This window comes from Prionailurus viverrinus, chromosome B1, assembly GCF_022837055.1.
Source record: "Prionailurus viverrinus isolate Anna chromosome B1, UM_Priviv_1.0, whole genome shotgun sequence".
NCBI classification, from domain to species: domain Eukaryota; kingdom Metazoa; phylum Chordata; class Mammalia; order Carnivora; family Felidae; genus Prionailurus; species Prionailurus viverrinus.
In genome coordinates, this window is record NC_062564.1 from 88831088 (window position 1) to 88857837 (window position 26750).

Consider the following 26750-nt stretch of genomic DNA (forward strand, 5'->3'; position numbering starts at 1 on the left):
CTAACTTTGTTTTTTTATGTTTTATTCTTATTTTACTTTTATTTTTTTTAAGTTGATTTATTGTGAGAGAGAGAGACAGTGCAAGTGGGGAAGGGCAGAGAGAGGGAGAGTGAGAATCCCATGCAGGCCTCACGCTGTCAGCACAGAGCCCGATACAGGACTCTAACTCACGAAACCGCAAGATCATGACCTGAGCTGAAACCAAGACTCAGACACTTAACTGACTGAGCCACCCAGGTGCCCTTGTGCTTTTTGGGTTTTTTTGTTTGTTTGTTTTGTTTTTCTTTTTTTTATGTCTTAGAATTTTCCAAAAATTCTTTAAGACACATATCTTTGTATTTAAAAGAAATCTTGCTCCAAAGGCTTGTATTTCAATACACAAAATTAGTGCTACTCTTGAAATCTTTAGATTTCTAGAGAAAGTTGCTTCAAGAGATTCTGCACCTCTCCTTCTGTCTTTTGGGTCATCCCTAGGCAACTTTTTTTTGATAAACCAGTTGTTTGATTTGTAAAAATATTTATCATTTTAAAGTTGAATTATGAGAAAACAAATTGAGGGTGTAAATTTATCACGGCATCTGGGTGTTGGTAGTTTTGACAGAAGAGGCTCCGGTCCCCACTTGGAACATAGGTCTATGGGCAAGACATTTTTGAGATCCAAGCCAGGCAGGTAAATTTTGAGGACTTATGCTATTTAGAGGAGGCAGTATTTAAGAACTTTAAATGGCTAAGAGTTCTATTTATATACTACACACACACACACACACACACACACACATGATATTTACATAATATTCTGTGACATACATTTTAAGTAACAGATACTTATAGCTATAACTATTTAGGAGAGAAATTTGTTAAGAAAGGAATCTAAAAGAAAAAAAAAAACCTCTCCTTTGGTTTTTCTGCTGAAAGTCAGATTAATTTTTATTAAGACCACATGGCATTTGGCACTGTGCTTTAGAATTGTGAAACCCAAGATAGGGTTATACTACCTGAAATAAAAAAATACAGGGGGGGGGCAGAAAGAGTGGTTGGTCTCAAGCAGTATCAATATATTCCAAAGAGTTTTTAGTTGTGAAATGGACTATTGCTATCAGCAATGCATTGTGATTTTAGTCTCTGTGGGTTCTTCTCTACGGTTCACATTCTGCAGCCGTGCTAAGGAATCTGTTGTGTTCCCCTGAATCGTAAAGAATTAGTTTCTTCTTAGGCAGAAATCTGGGAAGCATATGGTCTTGTGCAGATGTGCGCATGTGTAATGCTTCCTTGCCTCAGAGTTCAGACAATGGCATGTGGCTCATGGCTCACTTTGTGTCTGTCCAGTTTCTGCTCCACATGTTTTCCCACTCAGAGGAAATAGAAATGGAGCTCTTCTCACCTCATTACTTGTTCTATACAGAATGTCCTATGATGGCTTGATGGTTTCTATGGTCCCAACAGGAGTCAGAAAAATCTTAACTTGTATAATGTTTTGAGCCTTTTAAGATTTTTCTGCCTCATTTTCAACTGTGACAAGAAGATGTAAAGGAGGAAACAGGCATCTCAACAGCTCAGCTTTGACACTTAAAAATAGTTGAAATTCTCCCCTTGTCGTTAAGAGTTTTGTCTGGAGTTTTGAAATCTGTTTCCATTGCTTAGTGATAATAAACTTTCTGGTTTATTTATTTTACTATGATTTCATCTGAATATTATTAAAACTTCGTCTTTATTGGAACCATTATGATTGCAATGACTTCCAAGCAAAAATCTGCAATTACCATATAAGGAAAAGATTAAACAAAAAGTTTGGGTAAAGTATCTGATTGTGAATACTTCTTTTTTTTTTAATTTTCAATTTTGTTTTGTTTTGTTTTTGAGATAGAGAGAGAGAGAGAGGATGAGGAAGAGGGGCAGAGGGAGGGAGAGAGAGAGAGAGAGAGAGAGAGAGAGAGAGAGAATCTTAAGAAGGCTCCACGCTCCGCACAGAGCCCAACATGGGGCTCTGTCTCATGACGGTGTGATTATGACCTGAACTGAAAGCAAGAGTCCAATGCTTAACTGACTGAGCTACCCAGATGCCTCTTCACGGTAGCCATTTTGAAATGGGTGTTATGACATTTTCAGAAAATCTCTTTCTGTATCTATGTTCTTTGTTTCAGGTCTAGGGTTTTTCCTACCTCATCACAAATGTAAATATACATTATGATAGATGAGATGATCTTATGGGACGGGACTATTTGAGGTGACGAATCTGGTGTTTACCAAAACATTCTTGAAAGCATCCTTCCCATTTCTTTCATAAAAAAGGGTTTTATAGAGTTATTTGGAAGCACACAGATTGATGGACTTCAAGGCTGCTTCAGCAGTTTGAGTCTGAGTTTTTTGGCTGCCTCCATAATAAAATTTAAGGTATTTCATATTCGGGAAATGGAGCCTCAACGGGGATTTGGAGTAATACAAAGTTGCTTTAAAAGACAAAACCAGACATTGAGTATCGTTTCAAAACTAGAAATTTACCTTATTTTCCACTGTTTTAGGCACTTAATATTGTTTGCATTGCTATGAATATTCTCTAGAAACTATGAAAACATGAGAAGAATTCTTAAACAAACAAAAAATACGTGCAGTAGGAGTCACTCTCAATGTCTTATACCCCATCACTCTCTGGGAATATCTGTATACTGACACAGAGGCGCATTTGTAGAACAAGTGGTTAAATTAGAAAAAATCACATTTTGCCGTACAAAATTTCTTGCGTCATGTAAACAGGAATAATATTTGGAAGCAGGAGGCGGGTGTCCTTCCAGAATTCTTTAGAAGATATAAGATCTGCAACTAGTTTCCTACCAGGTCTGAAAAGGTCACTTACAATTGAGGTGTATTTTACTGTCAGAACTCTTCTTCTAATCATACCTGTGGAATCAAAAACAATTAGACATATATAGGTCCTATTGTCATGAACGAGTTGATAACCATGTACATTTGAGCAATAAAACTCTTCCTGATCCTAAAGTTCCACATCTATCTGATGGGGTTAATTATATCAACCTGTGGGGCTTTTGTAATGATTTGAAATAATTTAATAAATTACAAAATTCTTTGTCAGGAGTATATTAGGCACTCACTAAATGGTAAAATAGAATAGATATAAAACATTTTCTATTTGTGTATAAAACTGTAATATACAGGCATTGTGCTGAGTGTTAAGTCCACATGAACTTATCAAACATTCTCAACAATCCTCTAAAGCAGACTCAGTCATTATCTTGATTTTAAATATGAGGAATTTCAGGCTTAGAGATGTTAATTTGTCCATGGTCACTTGGTTAATAGTAACTATAGAGATGTGTATAATACCAAAATACTATGACACAAGAGTTCTTAACTCCTTGAATAAATGGTTTCCATTTTGACATCCATTTATCTCCACTAACTGTGGAATTTATTTCTATACAAGCATTATTCTGTCTCTGTAATAATGCTTAAGGATGTACCTTATAAATTTACACTTGCTTATTCTAGATCAGATGTGTAGTTATTATTACTCTACTTACCAGATCATAGGTGGCCATGTTGCATTTTACCATGTAAATCTACCTACCTGATCTGGAATCACTTAAACTGCTTAATCCTGCAATATAGCCTTCTAGCCAAGTGAAAATTTAAATTTACAGGTTGAAGATTTTTTTCTTCTTTGGGAAAACATAAATCTAAAAGATAAAAAAAAATCTGAAAAAAAAGGAATCGAGTAATTGGAACACATTGCTTTACGCAAGATGATGGCAGAATGATGTTTGACAAATTGTTAAAATAGTTTAGTATGCCTCTTTTGAAGACCGAGGATATTCAGAATACATCCTTAGATATTGAAGTCTAAACAAGCAGCATTAAGGATACAGATTCCACCACCCGTGAAGCAGGTGAACTCGACGAGAAAGTCACAGCGAGCAGGCAGCCTGAGACTTCCCTGACCATTTGATGACACCAGCTGCTCAGAGGAAAACACTTTGAAACTGTTTTTCTTTTAACCTCCTGGGATATTTTTGATTTCATCTCTGGGTATTTCTTGGCATGGAAATCTTGGACTACAATTTATCTTTGTACTGGCAAGAGGACTCTAACTCATGATCTCCAGCTTGGATAATAGAGGATTATTGGCAAGGAGATTTCTGTGGTTGGCCTGTAAAAGCTTTTTCTTTTCCTGTTTCATCAGTCTTTTGATTGTTTATCTTTAAGTCATAAGATAATGTTTTCTCCCTCTTCTTTTGTCCTAATCGAGCATTGAACTTGATTTCAATAATTTGTTTGTATTCACGTCTGAAAGTAGCATTGCAATTTTTATCCCCAAGATGTAGGCATTGTGGAGTATGTCCCCAAATCATGGTATGATAATATTTTAGTTTTTTCACCCTTTAACATTCTTCGTATGACTCAGGAGGCTGCATGAGATTTTATATTTTGTTCATCGTGTTATGAAGAAAATTCCGTGAACAACTTTTTTCTTTTTAAACTCTGGACAGATTATCTTGAGCCTTAATATTTCCTTAGTGTACTAGCACTTTTGCCTTTTCTTTCAAAACAACTCTTAATTAAGAAAGTCACACTTTTCATTTTGACCAAATGTAAAATTTTATTTTCACATTTATCTTGTTGATTTATGAAATTACAAAACACGATACAAGATGAAACAAATTCTATAACGATAATGCATGGTATAAAAGTCAATAAATGTTATTAATGATTTCTTAAATGACATAATTGATACTCTATATTTTTGTTGTCTATTACTTATTTGCAACTAAGATTAACAATATATTGCAAAATTAATGATTTAATTTTCATGATTGATAAAGATTTGAAAGAAAAAACAGGAATCATATATAATGTCTTTTTTTCCATTATAAGGATACCCAGTGCTACTCAGTTGGTTTATATTATCAGCATATTAAGGAAAAATACATATGAAAATATAACCCGATTTTGGGTGCCTAGCTTGGTTAAGCGTCTGACACTTGATTTCAGCTCAGGTCATGATCTCATGGTTTCTGAGTTCAAGCCCCCCGCCATGTCAGGGCAGAGCTTGCTTGGGATTCCCCCCCCCCCCCCCCCCCCCCGCCGCATCTCACCTGTGCATGCTCTCTGGAAAAAGAGCACTCTCTCTCTCTCTCTCACACACACACACACACACACACACACAGAAATAAAGAAATAAATATTAAAAAGAAGAAAGAAAATATAACCCAATTTATACATGCAAATTCATTGTAGAAGAGAAAAAATACTGTGGGTAATCAACTCTAATATTTAGCCTAATTTTTTTTGTGTGTTTTATCTTCTTTTTTGTATGTTTGCTTTGGTTGGAGGGTTGATTTTTGTCTTTAATTTCTCCAGCTTTCCAGTTTTCTTCATATCAGAATATAGTTCTTGTATAATCAAACTTATCTGGCTGAAGAGCATTTACAATTTGTAATGAAATAGATCAATTGTTGAGTAGAGGCACAGCAAATGATTCAGTGAGAATTGTGGCACTTTTATGCTATTAAGGTATTGTCTGTCTTACAGCTTTCAGTAGATAGACTCAGAAATCTGTTGGTTTTCTGCAGCTGTTAAAGTAGGCAGAATATTAAGAACTTCTGAACACTGGATGAAAACTACATAAGTGGATATTAAATGATAAAGTAACAAAGGTGATGTTACATTTCCAAAAATAGTAAATAAAACATTGATTCTTAGAAATTTTCTCAAAATTGAAATTGGACAATAAATGTCAACCATTGCGTTAATAGAAAACAGCAATTCTGAAATACTCAATTTTATACAATTTTAAAAGCATACCTTTTAATAACATGCTCACATGAGTTGAATTAAAGATGGATTAATTTAGAAGTAATCCCTTTATAAGAGTATAATAGGTCATATTCCATAATTGCTTTGTGTCATTGTCATTTGGTAAGTTCTGTTTCTTTTAGATCATGCTGACATAGTCTTGAAACCTCTACTTTCTTACATACAAGTCACATAGTCTTTTTCTTTAATTTTTTAAATTACATTTATTTATTTTTGATAGACAGAGAGAGACAGAGTACAAATGGGGGCGGGGCAGAGAGAGAAGGAGACACAGAATCGAAGCAGGTTCCAGGCTCCGAGCTGTCAGCACAGAGCCTGAGGCGGGACTCGAACTCACAAATCGCGAGATCATGACCTGAGCTGAAGTCGGACGCTCAACCGGCTGAGCCACCCAGGCGCCCCACAAGTCACATAGTCTTTAGCAAACAGTGAACACTTTAAAGAAGAAAGTAAATCAAGCTACACTTCACATTTTTCCTTTAAACTGTTAGCAAGCATCTTGTAGCATGGAAATCTTAGTTTATAGAAATGTAGAGAAAACAAACATCATAAACAGTACTTTCATGTTTCTTCCTTGAATCATCATCATAGATGTGCTAGGAGATTCAACTAAAGAAAAACAAATAAACCATAATTATTTTATTTTACAAAATGGAATATTAAAAGCATCCAGAAGATAAATGAAACATTTTGTAATTCTGTAATTAAAAATACATAAGCTACATTAATAAAATTTACTTTACTTTCATTAATATAAACAAGATTATACTCCTTACTGATGAAGGATGCAATTGCTATAATTGAATTTTGGAAAAATTTGGAGGAACTAGTAGACTCAGGCAAAGCAGGAATTGATAAATGCAAACTATATATATTGTACATTATAGAATGACCTAAGGATATGGTAGAAGAAATCACTGCCAATTATTCATAGGCATTGTGATAGAATTTTCCTTGAAAATCACTTAGAGACTCATTTAGTTCATTCTAATGACATCTCACTTATACAGACTGGACAGCAAACAGTGATATTTTGGGTTGCGTCTAGATAAAAGAGTTACAAGCAGTTAAGTACCAAAAGCAAAAAAAATTTGTTCCTCTAGATCTGTAGGGTTCACCTCTACCCGTGATAAACCCATTCCACAGGTGATGTGAGCATTGAGTAATAACTCCCAGCTGCTGCTTATTCCACCTACCAGCCACATCTATATACCTTGGCCAATGGTGCTTTGAGTAAATTAATATATAATTTTTTTCAGAAGTACTCTTCATCATTTCCTCCTTACTCTCCAAATATTTTAGCTCTGTTGCTTAGGTATCATTAAGACACAAGCAGAGTCACTAGGTTTCTCAGACTCTTTATTTATGTTTTTTAATACACATGATTTAAACCATCTGAAAGACAGAAGGGATTAATTACCCAAAGTATAATCTAAAGAATAGATTTCCCAATGAAAAATTATGGGAACCTAAGAAGAAAGTAAGAAAGGTGCCTACATAACCAAAGTTCCTTCAGGCCTTCCTTTGTTAGAAGCATTTCCACTTTTTAACAGATTTCTTTCTATATATATGTGCATGCTGACTATATATGTTGAATATATACACCTATATTATATATAGGTAATATGTATATGCAACAATATATATTATATATGATATGTATGTTACACGTATTTGGTGTATGTGTGTGTATGTGTGTGTGTGTATTTATTTATTTCTTTGTTTATTTATTTTTTGCCAGCAACTCCTAAGTTCTTACCTAATAATTTATGTAAGCGATCTTGTTTGACCTTCTGAACCCACAGATGGATGGTACAATGGGAAGAAATTATAAAATGCTAAACAAGTTCCTATAGAGATTCAAAATCTTTTGAAAGCAGCTTTATCATATTTATTAACATATGTTTATTCCTATAATTAAGATTTATAACTAAGATATTTAAGTATAGAGAATACTTTCTGTTGTTTTTTTAAGTTTAAGTACCTAAAAACTGATTCAAGTTGTGAATGAACCACAACTGAAACTGAGTGTACTTGAACTACATTCCATTGCTGTAACAGTGATCTAGTGCCTCAGTGATGTGACATTAACAAACAACCACTAAACCTCAGTAACATACAACAATATATCAATAAATATTTGTGCTCATGGTTGTGAGTGTTGGCTAGTTGGGATCAGAGGGACTCATTCATATCTACAGTCTGCTGTTCATCAGCTACAAGTTGGCTTTTTTGATCTTGACTGAGCCTTCTGTCATGTCTAGGCCTCAACTGGTACCAAAAACTGGGCCTACTGGGCTCTTCTCCTTGCTCCAATAATGAAGGCAAGGGGCAAGAAGAAGGAAATGGAAGTGCCTGAGCCTCTGGTCACATTGAATGTGTACCAATTCCATTAGCTAAAGCAATCACGTGCCCAAACCCGGACTCCCTGTGGGAGGGCACCACCAAATAATGCAGTCAACGTCCTGCAGCAAACTGTGCCTCAGATTGAATTCTCACCTACATTTTTTCCTCATCACTGTTTTCACTTTTATGGGCAATGGTGAACTTAGAGGAAACAAAAAGAAGTTTTCTGGGATTTGAAGGAAGGGATATAGCCAAATATGAAATCTGTAGTCTGGGAATAAAACATTATCACAGGATCTTTAACTTCTTAGGAGACAAGGCCCTCAGTATAATACTTCTCAGAAGAATGAAGATTTTTTCCAAGGCTCAAAAAGAAAAAAAAAAATCATGATGTGGGCCACCTGGGTGGCTCAGTCGGTTAAGTGTCCAACTCTTGATTTCAGCCCAGGTTATGATCTCACAGTTTATAAGATTGAGCCCTACTTGGGCTCTATGTGCTGACAGCTTGGAGCCTGCTTGGGATTCTCTCTCTCTTTCTCTCTTTCTCTCTCTCTCAAAATAAATAAACTTAAAAACCACATCACGATGAGATAAATTTCTTTACATTCGAATAAATGTAAAATGTGTAAATTATCTACTATTTACCAGGTATAAGTACCTATTTGCTAGACACTTGGGCAAAGAATATGTCAAAAGTCAATGCTCCTCAAAATTTAAAGTATATTTGAATTACCTGAAGGTTTTGTTAAAATTCATATTCTGATTCAGTAGGCCTGTGGCAGGCACAAAATTCTTCATTTCTAAACAACCCCTTGGTGATCCTCATATTCCTGGTCCTTGGAATAATATTTTGAGTATGAAGTTCATAGATTACACCTTTAAGAAACAGAGCCTATGTGAATAATGAGAGTGAGGTGTGTAAACAGATAAAATAATCCGTGAAAATGCAATAATAATAATAATAAAAAAGTAGAACTGAAGGGTAGTTATTGGACTTTGTTTGCACTAGAGCAATCAATACATGGAGATACCTAATACTGTAACATTATGACAGAAGTACGTGTATTTCTATATCACCAAAGCATGATGACAAGTCAGGGAAGTTATTTCAATGAAAGCTGTGCCATATCATGAACGTAGCTCATGGAAGCCATCTATGCAGCTACAGATTTAATTTGAGGTAAGCTATTAACTTGATTAGATATGTTTTTAAGCACCGCCACCCTCATTACCAGGTGTAAGAAGGGTAACATGTAGGCACTAAGACTGCTTTAGAGATAAGTCAATAGTGGAGGTACTCTATGTTGAAAGCCTAAAATTAATGTCATGACAGGTAGGGTTATGATAATGCCTTCAAGACATATTTAAAAGACAGGAGTGAAGTCAATTAGTGATAGGTTAGTTGAATAAAGAAAAGTAGATAGGAAAGATGTATCAAGCCTTTTAGTTATTTATTGCAATAGACATCATAGAAAACACATGAGAAGACTTATTTCTCAAAGGAGAAGGGCATATTGGGAGGAAATAACATAAATTATTTCCTGGTCAAAAAGATTTAATTATGCAAGGACACTGATGCTTCATCTCAGAAAAGCAAACAAATTAGTGCTTAATGGCAAAGTCTAATTCTCAATAATTTTAGTCTTCTTTCCAATGAGACTTTGGTCCTCTTTTAGGGTATTTCAATTATATTAGCAGGTGGTCCATTTTTGGTGCTTCTTTCCTCAAATGTTTACCTACCAGTGCATCTTTAAAGTTGCTGGTCGGTGCTTACCGACAGTCAATATTAGATACTTGTCACTCCACATGAATTTGCTCTTGGAAAGACTCCCCCCACTTGATCAACCTGTCAATCACATTGTCCACATTGTCAACATGGGACCCAGAATCTCTTGCTGAGCCAGACAGAATTGTCTCTGGGTTGCTGGTATCTTCAGAAAACACCCACTATGTTCTCTAGAATCACAAATCATAAAGACAATGTGAATCTAAAGCTGCAATTACATTTTTTTAAGGAAGCCTAATTATAGGAAAGAGAAGAATGGAAAGACCTGGAGTACTATGGCATGCTTTGTGTTTTGGATCCAGCCCTGCTTAAAGCCATGTTTATCCTAGACTATACCTGCATAATCCACTAACTTCTTTCTACAGTGTTTAATCTATTTTGAGATAGTTTTTTTTTTTCTCCTCTGATATACAATAGAACCTGGGCTTACTTTCCTCCTACAGAAAATGAGTTATCTATCTTTCCAGTTTCAGTTGACTAAATTCTTACTTGGTCTTAGGCACATGAAAACTATCACTCTATATAGTCATGTAATTCATGCTAGGCAACTACATAGCATATAGGTCAAAAGCCAGAAATAAATAACAATAAAAATACAATGCTCTGTTTTTACTCTCTCTCTCTCTCTCTCTCTCTTTCTTTATCTTTTGCCAAGGACTGATGCTTTGTTACATACCTTCTTTTTATAGGTTCAGGAACAGTTTTAAACGGAGAGAAAAAAAAACACAATAGATTATGGTTATTCTGTTTCAGAGAAAGGATTAACTTTGGTAGCATGATAAAGGAGCCAGAATTTTCACAGCAATCGATAGGTGTTTTTTAAGGGATATTACAGTATCTCCAAAACCAAATAATAAACTAATAACATGAAGAGAGAAAAAAAAAAAAACATTACAAAGGCTTCAAAAAAGAATGATCATAGTCCATTACCCATTTCTGGCAGCCTGAGGAAGAATGACAGTGAGCAGAATTATAAAGCAAGGATGGTCAATATTAAGAGAGGCATAAGCAGAAAGGAAGAAACAAGGAAAAATGCTAAGATTCTAATCATTTGCTTCAAGCTACCTGAATATGAATTCTGTGAATGCCCTCAGAGGTCACTTGTTCATTAAACTAATATTTGAAAATTTGTCTTTAACTCTAAACTATAAACAATGGATTGCCTTTTTTTAAAGAAGAGATAACATATTATCTGAAGTTCCTTTGTAGAACACGTTCATAGTAATTCTTATTCTCTGCTGCAAATGGAAATGTTAAATTTACAAATCCTGCCCACTTTTAAATCAAGGTGAGTACTTAAACATAAACCTTTAATATTGTGACATATGCAGATCAAAATTTTGTTTAAATAGCATTACGTATTTTACTACCTCTAAAGGCCAAAGACATAGTATAGTCTAAGATGAATGAAAAGAAGCTCCATTTCCTCAATAAATGACAACTACTTTGAAGGGAAAGTTGCTGGTAGTCTGCATAATGAGTGCTAAGTTAAAATCCTATTTTTGACTAAAACAGTAGACAACGTATTGGGTAATTTTCTTTCAGAAATGTATATAAATATTTGCTACCTAATCTTAAAAATAGTTATTTTCCAGATAAGAATTATTTAAAAACAAACACAAAACATCTTGCTCAGGAATATGTAATATTTTACATTGGCAATTCACTCCTCTAAATATTATGATGGAAACAAATTCATTTTAAATAACTACTAAGTAGAGCTTTGTACATATTCTGTCATTATATGTTCAGGCAGAGATAATCACTTATTCATCTCATCAAAGTGAAATAATTCTTAGGTAATAATAATATGTTTGTCGCTCTGTTACTCTCAATTTCTCCCATTAGAATCTTGTAAGCAAATTTTAGTGATGCCTGGATAGTCATTTTACTGCTAGTTTATGATTCTCAGTATAGCCATTTCTGCATGCACCCATCAATTTTTTCCATAAATTACTGCACCTTCATTGTGGGCAAGGCATTGTGCCAGGTATTCTGGAGCAAAGAAAGCTGAATAATTTACAGTTTCAACTTTCAGTGAGCTTACAAACAATGAAGGCAGAAAAGCTCCATGCAAAATATCTATAACACAAAGTAATAAGATTGTGAAGACAAATGGATCACTGCAACCATTTGAGATCAAGGAAGATTTGAAGAATGTGGCATTTGAACTTTATTTTGGCATACGAATAATATTTGAACAGATAGGGAAGGAGGAAGGACAAATCAAATAAAAAGATAGTTTAAGCAAATGCATAAAAGCTAAGAGTACAGAGCATGTTTAGGGAAATAATGAGACTAACAGGTAGTTGTATGAAGAGGGAAAAAAAGAGAGACAATGCTAAAATAGTACATCATGAGCAGATAATTATATATTTTAAATGCCAATCAGTCTATGGACACTCACTCTTCACTGAGAAAAAAAACTGTTAAAAATGTTTGAAAAAAACACACTAAGGTCAAGCTATGGTTTTTGAGATTAGGGTATAGGATGGATTATGTGGCACTGATCTCAGAGTCAGGGAGAATAGGCTCTTTAAAAAGTCCTAGCAAGAGAAATGGGAGCCGAATTTGAGTAGTTACACTGGAAACGTAAAGATCGATGAGAGAAATATTGTGGAAATAGAATCAATATGTTTTGGAGACTGGATAGAAATGGGAGATGAAGGCAGGAGAGAACAAAGTTAATGATAAGTTTGGTATGATAATCCTAGGTGGTTAAGAATTGGAAAATAATTAGTAAAAATATAGATTTAAGTAGAGCTATATCAGGATGTAATAAGACATAGCTAAAAACTAGTGTTAAGTTTTTTGGCTAGAAGATTTGGTTTGAGAAGTATAAGCAGCCGCTGTAGCAGATTGCCGTCCTGGCTGGTTATCACAGTTATCAAAGGAGGTCAAAAACCAAATAAAACAAAACTACATCAAGAAGTTGCTAAGTTCTATCCTAAAGAATTCTGATTCAGTAGGTTTAGGTGGCACCATGGGGTTCTGTATTTTTTTTTAAAACACTATTCTGAAAAACAATCAGGTTGGGAAATTACAGATCTATATAATACTGTGTATGCATGAAATGCTGAAATAATTCCTTCTTTTTCTGGAAGAAGGTAATACAGAAAATGTGACAAATTTATTTTCAGCCTAGAATGCAATCAGAAAGTAACTGCTCCATAAAGAGACCTAAGAAGGTTTTCCCCCTGACAACAGAACACTCTGAGTCTTGGTTATTGCAGACAGCGAACATAAACAAATGGTTCATGTTAGAGACATTTAGCTGCAGAGTACTATGCAGGTGTTTCACTGATAATTATCATAGAAGAACAACATCTTGCAGGGCATTTTAGAGGAAATAGAAGACTTCTTCCAGCATCAACTAATAATTATTTTGTATTTCAAAACTATAAAGAAAGACCACAAAGGGGCCATAAATAAAATGTTAGAAAACACAGGAAAAGAAAAAGATTTAAGGAAGTAAAAAATTAAGCAAATGATAAGTATTCATATAAAGCAAATTAAGATGGAAAGAATTGTTACCCAAAGGGCTAAAGCTGTAGATAACTCAATGGGTAAGTCTGAGCGAGTGTATTGGGGTTTGTTGTTTGTAATGGGTTTTGAATTACCAATTAAAATATGTATACTCAGGGGGCATCTGGGTGGCTGGGTTGGTTAAGCATCGGACTTCAACTCAGGTCATGATCTCACAGTTCATGTGTCCGAGCCCCGCATTGGGCTCTGTGCTGACGGCTCAGAGCCTGGAGCCTGAGTCAGATTCTGTGTCTCCCTTTCTCTCTGCCCCTCCCCCACTCATACTCTGTATCTGTCTCTCAAAAAAAATGAATAAATGTTTAAAATATTATGTATATAATTGTATATGTTATAAGTTATTATAAACTATATGTATAATCATATATCTTATAAATATAAATAAAAATTATATACATATATACAAATTCAGTTATCTGTAAGAAATCAAGTAGATTTAAGTAGAGTGACTAAATGTTAGGTACTCTATAGAATATTTGTTGAATGTATACAGATCAAAACCAATACTGTTTATTTTTTAAATATTTTTAAATATTTATTTATTTTGAGAGAGAGTGCACACACCTGTGAGCATGAACAGGAGAGGGGCAGAGAGAGAGAGAGAGAGAGAGAGAGAGAGAATCCCAAGCAAGCTCTGTGCTGTCATCTCAGAGCCTGATGCCAGGCTCAATCCAATCCCACAAATCTTGAGATCATGACCTAAGCCAAAAACAAGATTCAGATGCTTAATCACCTAAGTCACCCAGGCATCCCCATATCAAAAACAATATTATAACAGATGAGAAAGTGAATGGGTCATAAGAAAGTGATTATGAGTACATACTATTTATTAAATTTAGCATTAATTTATTTTTTAAAGGTAGTTTATTTGGAAGAAGCTCTTAGTTTTTAAGATGTTTAATATTCTACTAGGAAGAATATTACATGTCAATACCGAGAAAAAATAATAATGACCCCCAAAAAATCCAGAGTAGAGACTCTTTACTTTCAATAATGGTGAATTTGAAAATTTATGTCAATCTTTATCATTAGGTAAACAGAAAAGATTGAAAATATTTACTTTTTTTGTTCCTTCAAAACATCAGAAATCAATAAACTAACAAAGAATTATGTGATGAAAATCATGGAGAGGAAATAATCAAGAGAAATTAGCTAAAGCCACAGACACTTTTCACTTGGAGGGGTTAGCTGATATCAGAAGAAACAGACAAGAGGCTGAAAGCCTATGTGGTAATTTGAAAGCATCTGCAGTCTAATGTGACCGAGGTTAAAAATCAGGGTATACCAAGGGAGTGAAGGGAAAAAAACTGGTGTGCATATATTTTATACTTTGGTTTGAGATAGTTAGAGACTACCTTGAAACTGGAAAAAGCTGATCTAAGATTACTACTCTCCAAGTACCAGCCCGAAGCAATCTTCCTTGGAGGAAGATGAGATAATGATAGGAATGAAATACTTTTAACAATTTTTCATGTAGGAATCTTGGCACACTGTATAAAACAACCAGTTATGTGAACAGGGAAGTCAACAGGAGGAGAAGCAAGAAAAACAATAGAAATTTAAAACAGACCTAAAGGGGCCTGATATTAGAATTTTCTATCAGACTTTTAAATAATCAAGCTTCTATTCCTCTAGGTCAAAGTAACAACAACAACAACAACAACAATAATAATAATAATATAAAGAATTTACCAAAGAACTGGAAATAATAAAAATAAATTACATGGAAGGTTAATAAAACAAGTTCTTTTTGAAACAAGAATAAAATAATATATTATATGAAATGATTTTATTTAATGGCACACAAGAATCAGAGAAGTAATAATTAGTGAACTGGAAGTTTGATCAGAATAAGATATTCAATATGAAGCATAGAGAGAAAAAATAATGAATAATACAGGAGAGAGAGTAAGAAACTCAGAGAATACAGTGAGATGGGTTAAAAGGTATATAACCTGAGATACAGGAGAGATAAAATGAGGCAGAATCAATATCTAAAAAGATAATGGCTCAAAATTTCTGAATAGTGAAGAAAGACACAGAATCACAATAGGAAAAATTTTAAAAAATGTATGCATACACATTATAGTAATAAAGGTGAAAGTTAAAGACACAGAGATACATTTAAAAACAGGCAAATGAAAAAAATATTATTCATCAAACACCAATAATTAGATTAGTACTTGATTTTTTTTCAATATGAACAGGGAAGCCAGATGCCAATGGGATGACTGATTTATAAAAAAAAAGGTAATAAAAAAAACCAGAAAAGATAGATACATTTTTTATCAAATAATAGTGGGTCAGTTCAATATTCATTTGGAAAAGAATGAAACCTGACTTGCACTTCATGCCACATGCAAGTCAATTCTGGGCATTTTATAGATCAACATACAAAAGGCAGAGCAATATGTTCCTGGAAGATAACACCGGAAAATATCATCATGCAGTCATGGGTAAGAAAGCTTTTTGAAAGAAAATATTTAAAACATAAAACATAAGGAAAATGATTAATTAATTGAACCATATCAAATTTAAGGACTTTTCATCACAAGGCATTATTAAGAGAGTAAAAATGAAGAAAATGAAGGTAGTGGAAAGAGATATCTGTAGTTTATGTTCAAATAAAAATGCAAAAATTTTAATAAATTAAAAGTCTCCTCTCCAAAATGTAAATAGATAGGTCCCACAAACCAATAAAAAAGAGCAAATCCATCCAAAATGGACAAATAAACTTAACATTAATTTTAAGAAAAGTGAATGTCCAAATGATCACAAAGTTCACAAAAATATGCTTAACCTCATCTGGAAAATTAAAATTAAAATCACAAATAGATACCACTGCAAACCAATAAGGATAGCTAAAATGAATCAGTCTGCTTATGCCAGGTGTTGAAGAGGATGTGGAACACAGGAAGCAATGTTGAAGGAAGTACATACTGATATAATCATTTTGGGAATCTGGACTTTTCAGCAAAAGTTAGAATATGCATAACCTAGAGCTCCAAAATTTCAATCCTAAGTATATATTCAACAGAATTTCATGAGTGTGCATGTGTGTGTGCGATGTACGTGAATAATGAGTGCTCATAGCAGCATTATTTACAGGAGCCTCAAAGTGGAAATAATTTGAATGGAAAGCAAGAGTAGAAAGAATAAATAAAACATGGCGCATATTTCATACAATGAAGAACCATATGGCAACAAAATGATAAGCTATTGTTATGTGTAATAACATGGATAAATCTGACAAACATAAAAGTGAGTGAGAAAAAGTCACACAAAAAAAGAATACGTAGAATGATTCTATGTAGACAAAATTCAAAAACTCATAAAACTATACTTTGATTTTAGAAGTCAAAGTAGGAATTATCTTTAAAGAGGAAGAAAGGTTAGAAGTTGACTTACATTTAAAAAAAAAAGGAAGAGAGTAAGAGAGAGACTTCTGGATTGCTAATGATATTTATTTTTTGACCTTGGAATTGGTATTTAATCAGTGATCTCCGATGATATGGGTGTATTTATGTGTGTATATTTACTTCAAAAATAGTTACATAGAAACTCATGGAGAGTTAGATACTCCCGATTGACAATCCTGTTAGTTACATGTGTTGCAAATAAACTAGGCCTAGTTTTTATGGTTTCATATACTAGTTAATTGGTGCTTAAAATATATTTCCCTTGTACTACTCTTAATCTAAAACATTCATCTTTATCAGAGTTGGTTATAAAATGACCATTAACAGAGTGAAGAAGAAGTTGCATGTGGACCAAAGATATTTGCAACACATATAACTAACAGGATAGTCAATCAAGAGTATATAAGAAACTCCTAACAATCAGAAAAGAGAGAGAGAGAGAGAGAGAGAGAGAGAGAATGCCATAGGGAAATCTCCAAGTGCACAATAAATATAATAAAGTTTTCAACCTGAATGGAAACTAAGGCTGTACAGTTTGCAACCACAATGTAATGGCAGTACACACCCAGAATGGCTACATTTTAAAGAGACTGACAATAACAATGGTAAGGTGTGGGGGCAACAGGGGAGTGAAAACTGTTACAACCCCTTGGGAAAAGTATTTTATATTATCTACTGAAGTTGAAGATAGGCATGGAAATTTTATTCCTAGGTGTATACCCAGCAGGAATGCATATACATGTTCACCAACAAATGCAAAGGAAGATGTCACTGCATCATTGGTCTTTGGCATCACTCCTGGGTTATGATACACAAATGAAATGAAAGTAAATTAATTACAGCTACTTGAAACCACATGGACATGTCAAAAATAGAAGGTGTTGAGGAAAAGAAAATGTGTTATAGTCCATTTCCGTAAAGAATAACAATATCAATAGCAACGACAATAAAATGAGCAAAAATTAAATATAATGTTTAGGTGTGTAAGGTTTGGTGGCAAAGCTATGAACAAACAAACATACATACAAACAAACAAGGAAATGATTACTGTAAAATTCTGGATAGACGTTTTCCAGTGTGGGGTAGTTGGAGAGCCTAATGATTGTCAAAGGAATAGGGGTTTCTTGTTTTATTGGCCATGTGACATCTCCTGACTTTGGTTTTGGTTACATGGGTTTTGCTCTGTGATAATTTATAGTGTAGCTAATGTTTTGTGCCTTTTCTCCAAGTGCTACAATAATAATAATAATAATAATAATAATTTTTTAATGTTTATTTTTGAGAGAGAGAAAGAGAAAGAGAGACAGACAGAGCATGAGTGGGGGAGGGGCGGAGAGAGAGGGAGACAGAGAATCTGAAGCAGGCTCCAGGCTCTGAGCTGCCAGCACAGAGCCCAAAACGGGGCTTGAACTCACTAACAAATGAGAGCATGACCTGAGCCGAAAGATGCTTAACTGACTGAGCCACCCAGGCACCCCCATAATAGCAATATTAATAGTAATTAATAACATATTTTATAAATATAAATTAAAAAGAAATAAAAAACCGTCATAGTTTTCTACAAGAGTATTTTGTCGCAGCAAGGGATGTGATCTAAGATATAAACGTAAAATTTAAGCATTGGAAAGCTTTCTTTATCTAAGATCTTGGAAAATCAGCTGAATGTGAGTCAGTTTAGGAAATTTTAACATATACAAGGCAGTGGATCACGAAGCTCTGATGAAATCATCATTTGCTCAGTAATCAAGCACACACTCAGGTGGTCAGACGCTACGATTAAATAATTGTCTTAAGGAAAAACAATCACTTTGATGTGAAATAAGTATTTTACCATATAGCAAAGGCAAATTAAGACCCAAATACTTACCAGGCTTGCGGGAGCAGAGCTTCTGAAGGTGGCTTCAGAAGCAGAATTTAGGAACAGGGGTGTGGATCCCTCATTGCCTACTGTCTACTCTAGGCCTCTGCGTAGTGTTCTGGCAGGTTCAGGCTTCATGTTTTGGGACAGCAAATATGACAGTGGGTCCTGGGTTTTTGTAAACTGCGTGCTTTGATCACTGTGAAGGGATTGTAACAACAGGCCTTGTCAAACCCTGGCTCCAGCTCTCTCCTGCCCATTCAGTGCTTGTGGTGATGGATTGTATGTGAGAGAATCGACCTCCCCCCCCCCCCACCCCGTGTCATCAGGGGGCTTATTCCAAGTCTCGTGGTTCCAGCTTTATGGATGGCAAGGCAGCGGCAGAATGCCTCGTGTCACTGCTGGTTTGGGGGAAGGCCGGCCGCTCCCTGGCGTGAGGACAGCTTTGGGAGACCAGGAATGATTGCCTCAAGCACTAGGCCAAAATATGTTTCCACAGAGTTATTGGAGGCCAACACGTTTTACGACCAGTCTGACAGAACATGGATTGTCAAGTTCATCCTTGCCACCTGCTATGTCTGATTCAAACCTATGAATTTTCCAATATGCCATATTGAAGAAATGAAGAACTCGCGTTTAGGGATTGGACAGGCATGTAGGGAATTGTGGTTTAGTGTTTTGGTGTGGGCATTAGCTGTATTTAGTTTTATTTTCCAGATAGCATCCCTCTGCCCCACTTTTTTAAGTTTATTTATTTATTTAGAGGGAGAGAGAGAGAGAGAGAGAGAGAGAAAGACGGAGCGAGCAGGGAGGGGTAGGAGCAGACAAAGAGGGAAAGAGAATCTCAACCAGATTCCACACCATCAGCATGGAGCCTGAAAAACACGGCTCAAACCCATGAACTATGAGATCATGACCTGAACTGAAATCAGCAGTCAGGTGCTTAACTGACTGAGCTCCCCAGGTGCCTTTGCCCCACTTTTATTATTATTGTTTTTTTAAACAGACCTTTTTTTCTTTATTTTTTAAAAAATTATTATTATTATTATTTTCTTTAACTTCAGAAGCCACTTTCCCTCATTTTTATCCTATGTGCTTTATTGGGACTGATACTTTTCTCCAACTTCAAGGATAGGCTAGTGGGCCAATCAGAATCTTAATGAAGAACCCCTCACCACCCTCTGAACTGCAAGCTACAATACTGATCATAGTTCCAATGTGTGTGGGTGGGGTGGGGGGAGGGTTTCCCCACACCACCAAGTGATTCTCTGCAACACCAGCTGGGTGTCCGACTAATTAACTGAATTCTGACACTACTTAGAGATAGCATCAGGTCCCACGGGTCAAGAGTTCAATCCTACAAAGACTGCCTGGTACCCCCTTCAGATACCAATCACAAGTCTAGATCATGCTTTTTTTTTTTTTAACTTTTTTTTAAACATTTTTTCATTTTTGAGAGACAGAGTGTGATCAGGTGAGGGGCAGAGACAGAGGGAGACACAGAATCCGAAGCAGGCTCCAGGCTCTGAGCTGTTGGCACAGGGCCTGACACAGGGCTTGAACTCAGCGACTGCGAGATCATGACCTGAGCCAAAGTCGGATGCTTAGCCAACTGAGCCTCAGGTGCCCCTAGATTATGTTTTTCTGATCAAGTGACTACAGATCAAAGATTCAAATAACCTTCTCCCTGAGTTCAACTAATTTACAGTGCCTCACAAAATTCAGAGGAACATTTTACTTACTAGATTACCAGTTTATTATAAAAAAGGTCTAAGTCAGGAACAGCCAGATAGAAGAGATGCATTAGGCAAGAGGAAAGAACACAGAAGTCTCATGACCTCTCTGAGCATGCCATTCTTCCCAAACCTCCACATGTTCACCAACCAGGAAGTTGTCTAAACCCCATCCTTTTGAGTTTTTGTGGCGATTTCATTATGTAAGCACGATTGAATAAATTATTGGCTCTCAATGATTGAACTCAATGTCTAGCCCCTCTTCTGTCTCCAGAGGTCAAGGGGCAGGACTGAAATTTCCTATCTTCAAATCCCATAGTTGGTTCTCCTAACCAACACCCCCTATCCTTAGGTGCTTTCCAAAAATCACCTCATAACATCGTAAAAGGTACTTTGGTTGCTCTTGCTCTCCTCAGTTACAAAATTCCAAGGTTTCTGGAGCTTTTTGCCTAGAATAGTGGATGAAGACCAAATGTGTATATCTTATTATAAATCACAGTATCACACAAGCCATAATACGTATGTAGGTCTGAAGCTTCGGGGAGCCATCCTCCTCACCAATGTATTAAGAACATCTGTCTGAGAATTACTGCAGCACAGAAGAACGCAGAGCCAAGACATGGAGAGATGTGCTCATGACAGTATGGTTTGATCACCTGAATCCCTTTGTGCCTAAAGCTAGTGTACCATAGGGCTTTTCTGTTACATGAGCCAATAAACTTCTTTTTATGCTGAATCTGTTTAGAGTTGGATTTGGGTCACAAGCAGCCCCAAGAGTCTGACTGATGTAGTGAGGAAAGGATCCTATGGTGTGGAAGGAAGTATCATGTAATAGGTTGATCATACTGAGTTATATAGGGAGATTATGATTTATAGAGGAAGGTCATCACAATGTCAAAAAGCAATGAGGGCAGGAGTGGAGGGCTGGATAAAATGTGTGGGAAAGGTTGTGGGGTACTGCATTGCAGTTGGGAGTGAGGAAATTTCACTTAATGCTAAGTGTCAGTTGTGGCTGTGATTCTTCGGGACCGGGTGAATGTGACTGGAGAACAGACTACCGGAGCTAGGAAGCCACAGAACTACGTGGCTAAGTTTTTTTGTTTTGTTTTTTTGCGCGTTGTTTTTTGTTTTTTTTTTTTGTTTTTTTTTTTCAACGTTTATTTATTTTTGGGACAGAGACAGAGCATGAACGGGGGAGGGGCAGAGAGAGAGGGAGACACAGAATTGGAAACAGGCTCCAGGCTCTGAGCCATCAGCCCAGAGCCTGACGCGGGGCTCGAACTCACGGACCGCGAGATCGTGACCTGGCTGAAGTCGGACGCTCAACCGACTGCGCCACCCAGGCGCCCCTTGTTTGTTTTTTTAAGTAGATACTTGGTTTTCCTGCTCCTCTTTGCTCATCAAAGTAGTGATGTGTCTTAGCGTTGCTACATCCTTGACTCCAACAAGGCACCAAAACTCTTTTTGCCTTTGTTGCTAATTACATTTTTGTTGCTACGTTCCTGTTACATCCTCTGCGCTTATTTATTATTGCTGTATCATTTGAAACCATTTAACTCTCCATCCTTCTGAAGATCTCTCTTCTCTTGGTTTCCCTGGTCCTAGCTGTTCTTGTTTTCTTCCTACCTACCCAATCTTTGTTTCAGTCTTCTTCCTGACTTTCTCACCCAAAGCCCACTCTAAATAAGTACATTCTGTTATTTACATTTAATCTGCACTAATTTGTATGCACTCTTTCTGAGATATCTCACCATTTCTAATGATTTCAACTCTCCTCCATAAGCTGTAGACTCCAAGAGATCTGCCTTCATTCTAGGCCTGTCTTTAAATTCTGTTCCTATATAGGAACTACCCTTCTACTCTGATACCTGAATGTCCCATAATCACCTCAACATATAGACATCCTAAAATGTACTTATCACCAATTTTTCCAGTGTTTGTCACGTATGTCTCCTCCTCAATCTCCTGCTCTGGTAAAGTTGCCCGGCATTAACAATTTCACATGAGAAGGGAGCCTGGGTGGCTCAGTCGGTTAAACATCTGACTTCAGCTCAGGTCATGATCTCTCGGTTCTTGGGTTTAAGCCCCGCGTCGGGCTCTGGGCTGACAGCTCAGAACCTGAAGCCTGCTTTGGATTCTGTGTCTTCCTCTCTCTCTGCCCCTCCCCTGCTTGTGTGCCTCCCTTTCTTTCAAAAATAAATGAACATTCAAAAAAAAAAAAAAAAGAATTTCATAGTGAATGATTAAACATTTCCTCAGGAACTGGTGTGTTTTCTGGGATGATCTTATTACCTCACAGAGTTTAGATACTGTCCGAACTGAAAATTTTCAATGTCATATGGTAATCTGGAGAATAAAATCCTACCTTCTCAACTAGTCTTTTAATACTCTGATTCCTATTTAATTTTCTGGTTTTACAACATACTATTTGCAGTTCCCAGAACTGCTCACGTTTTCTCATCTTTGTATCGTCTGCCCTTTGCTATCCACCCCCATGGTATTTACTTATGACCACATTTGCATAAGCCCACTTTAGAGGTCACGTTCAGGAGATCTAGGAAAGCCCTGCATCTAGGATGGGTAAGGCTTTCCACCCCACATGCATCTTCATATAATGTGAGCAACTATGTGCAGCCCACACTTGTCTGTATACCTATATGCACATTGTGTTTGTTTTCAGCATTTTGAGTGCTTTTCATCCTCAGAGACTGGAAATTATGCCTGGCACCTCATCAGCACTGAGAAAAAATTAAAGGAGGAAGGAAAGAAAGTAATGAGGGGAAAAAGCAAGGAAGAAAAGTAGATACCATTAGGCACTTTGATGAGAACGTCTCAGTCTCTAAAATAGATAACTGTGGATAAAATGTAGACAAGCGTAACCCTAAATTTAGCAGTGGTGGACACAGCCCTGCTAAAGAAACTACATTAAAGTGTTCGGGTTTGAATCTCATCTTAGAAGCTTTCTACAATCTTGCTCTGACACTACCTTGGGCAATTTGCTCAACCTCTCTGTGCCTCAGTTTCCTCATGTGTAAAATTGCGGCACTCATACTGCATAACTTTAGGATGATTTTGAGCATTAAATATGTTTATACCCATAAGGTACTTGGAAGAGTGGCACATGGGAAACCCTACATGGGTTTAATAAAGAAAGGTAGGCGTTGATGTTGGGAAATTCACCATATAATATATAGGGTATTTCTCTAAAACTACTCATTTGTTTCATGCGTCTCTGTATATGCGTGCGTGTGTTGACAAGTCCACAGTTAAGGACAACATTATTGGCTACAGAGAAATATATTTTAATATAGAAGTATCGAATTCTATGTCAGGCAAAATTAACACCTAAGATATTCCATATTAAAAAATGTATTAGTCTTTGGACATTTTTTATATTTACATTTTGAAGATGGAGAAATACTTGATTATAAAGATTATGATTTGGGGCGCCTGGGTGGCTCAGTCAGTTAAGCGTCTGACTCTTGGTATCGGACTCGTATCATGACCTCACGATTTCGTGATTACGCTTTTTCCTTGGGCTCTGCACTGACAGTACACTCACAGAGGGGGGGCACCTGGGTGGCGTAGTTGGTTAAGCGTTGGACTCTTGATCGCTTTTCAAGTCATGACCTCACTGTTCGTGAGTTTGGGCACCAAGTTAGACGCTCCGCTGATGGTGCAGAACCTGCTTGGGATTCTCTCTCTCCCTCTCTCTCTGCCCCTCCTCCACTCATACTGTCTCTGTCTCAAAATAAATAAATAAATTTAAAAAAAGGATTATGATTTGACTTTGAGTAATAAATGTCTTCTTCACAGAAATTTATGAAGAGAATGATATTTAATACTGTTCTCTTGTGCCCTTCAAATTCTTTGCCTTGTAATTATGGGTGATGCTCTACTCATCTTCTCTACTACCAACAGAATTGGCTATACATTGGATTATTCAACTTTTTTGCAAATACTATATGATTTCACTCATATGTGGAATTTAAGAAACCAAACAAACAAATGAGCAAAGGGCAATAAAAGAGAGAGAGGCAAACCAAGAAACAGAGTATTGATTGTAGACAAAAAACTGATGGTTACCAGAGGGGACAGGGTGGAGGGATGGAGGTGACATAGGTGATGGGGATGAAGGGGTGCACTTGCTGTGATGAGCACCAGGTGTTTATGGAAGTGTTGAATCACTGTATTGTACACCTGGAACTAATACAGTGCTGTGTTAACTAATTGGGATTTAAATAAAAACTTTTAATAAAAGATTAAAAAAAAAAGAATTGGCTATACAACTTATAAACTACTATGTGATATATTTGTACCTTCATTTCAGCTAAACTTACGTGTAAGTCCAAGAGTTTTAGCAAGGTTTTATAAGCCTGAGCTCTCATTTCTATGAAGAATATGTCTCACATGGTATGCTTTTCAACTTTGTTTGATGTCATTCCCAGTTATAATTGTGCTATAACAGCTTAGACATGGCTTTAAATGTAGACCTCAAACCAGGCATGTTAGTCGGCCTAGTACTGCCACAATTACTGACGAAACTAGAAAGAAGCCTTGTACAATTTTCCTATAGGCCTTGGGAAGTGATTGCCCTTGATGTTTGAAGCACGTATTTAAATCAAAACAGTGAAAATGGAATAAACTATTCTAAGCATGTTTTTGAACTGTCACAAGTGCAGCTACATAAATCAGCTTGGGCCCACAGGCAGAGGACACAAAGGGATTTAACTTCAGATATAAATGAAAACAATCTAAAGACAGGGAAGAATTTTAATTAAATTGAAAATGTGAATCAAAGTATTAACATCGTTCTGGTACAGATTCTCATTGCTATCAGATGCATCGTGCTTTAGACAATAGTAGGGTTTCAAAAATTTAGTAAAATGTCGTGGCATAAGAAATTCTCTCTGCCCACATGCAAGGCTGAATTTTTTTTGTCATTTTGTTAACTGAACTGCTAACCGTAGTTGCAATTAGAAATGAAAACTTCAAGTAAAATGCTTTCTTTTTTGTTTGAAAAGGTCTAAAATTTAACGCATGTGGATAAAAATCACAAAATGATAGGTAACAATCAAATATGAAAAAAAAGGAGGCTCATTCCAGTTGCTTATTTTGATAATTTGTCCTGTGCATGTGCTTTTAGTTTTGATCAGATTATATGGAAAACCTGAGTATGGATTATAAATTAACATTATATAGGTAGATTATTATAATATTCAAGAGTATCATTTAATATAATTTAATTTTTGTTGTTTAATTTTAAAATCATGACTTTGTAAGTCTATTTTTCCTTAGAAAATTAATCTTTTTAAGTATGGAGAAAATACAGATTTGTTTAAATAAAAGCTAGGAAATAGATTTCTAGGGGAGTTAGCAAAGGAATGAGAGAAAGAATGCACGCTGTAAGAAAAAAGATAGTAAACTGGTGGAATAAGGAGACAGATTAAAAAATAAAGGAGAGAAAAGGGAATAAAAATTCCAAGAAAATACAAAAAAGAAATAAAATAACTGAGTTACAACTGAAGATGATCATGAGTGGAAACAGTGTTAAAATTGTTTTTTTTTTCCCCTATTATGTTAGATTCTGGGGAATAGTAAATACCTCCTATTACTTTCAGAATTCAATTAGTATCTTAGAAATATTTAAATTGCAGGTGCCCATTAACGGATGTCCAAAGTCCATCACCTTGTTAAGTCTCCAATCCTCTCCCTCTTGCATCATTGAAAATAGTGGACACATTTTGTTACTAGATTTGAGAGAAATTATTTAGTCAGGCTTCTGCATTTCATTAAAATTCATAGCGTCTAACCTCAGCTGGGTCTTTTGTGCTAAATGGTGTTCTTTCTATTCATACATAAATAAATCCCTATACATTTCTCATTGCAGATACTGTAAGATTTTCATTTCCCTGAAGGTCCTAAGGCCATTCTGACCCTCTCACTATTAGAATGAGTTAAGTTTGCCTCCTAACTTACAAATAAAGCCATTTATTATGACTTGTTTAGTGTTGGTACCCATCTCTGTCAAAATTTCTTTGAACATTTTTCATGATTTGCTAATCATTTCTATTTTCTTTTTTTAATGTTTTATTATTTATTTATTTATTTATCTACCTATTTATTTATTTTATTTTTTGAGACAGAGAGAGGGAGGGAGACAGCATGAGTGGGAGAGTGACAGAGAGATGGGAATAGAGGATCTGAATCAGGCTCCACGCTGACCGCAGTGAGCC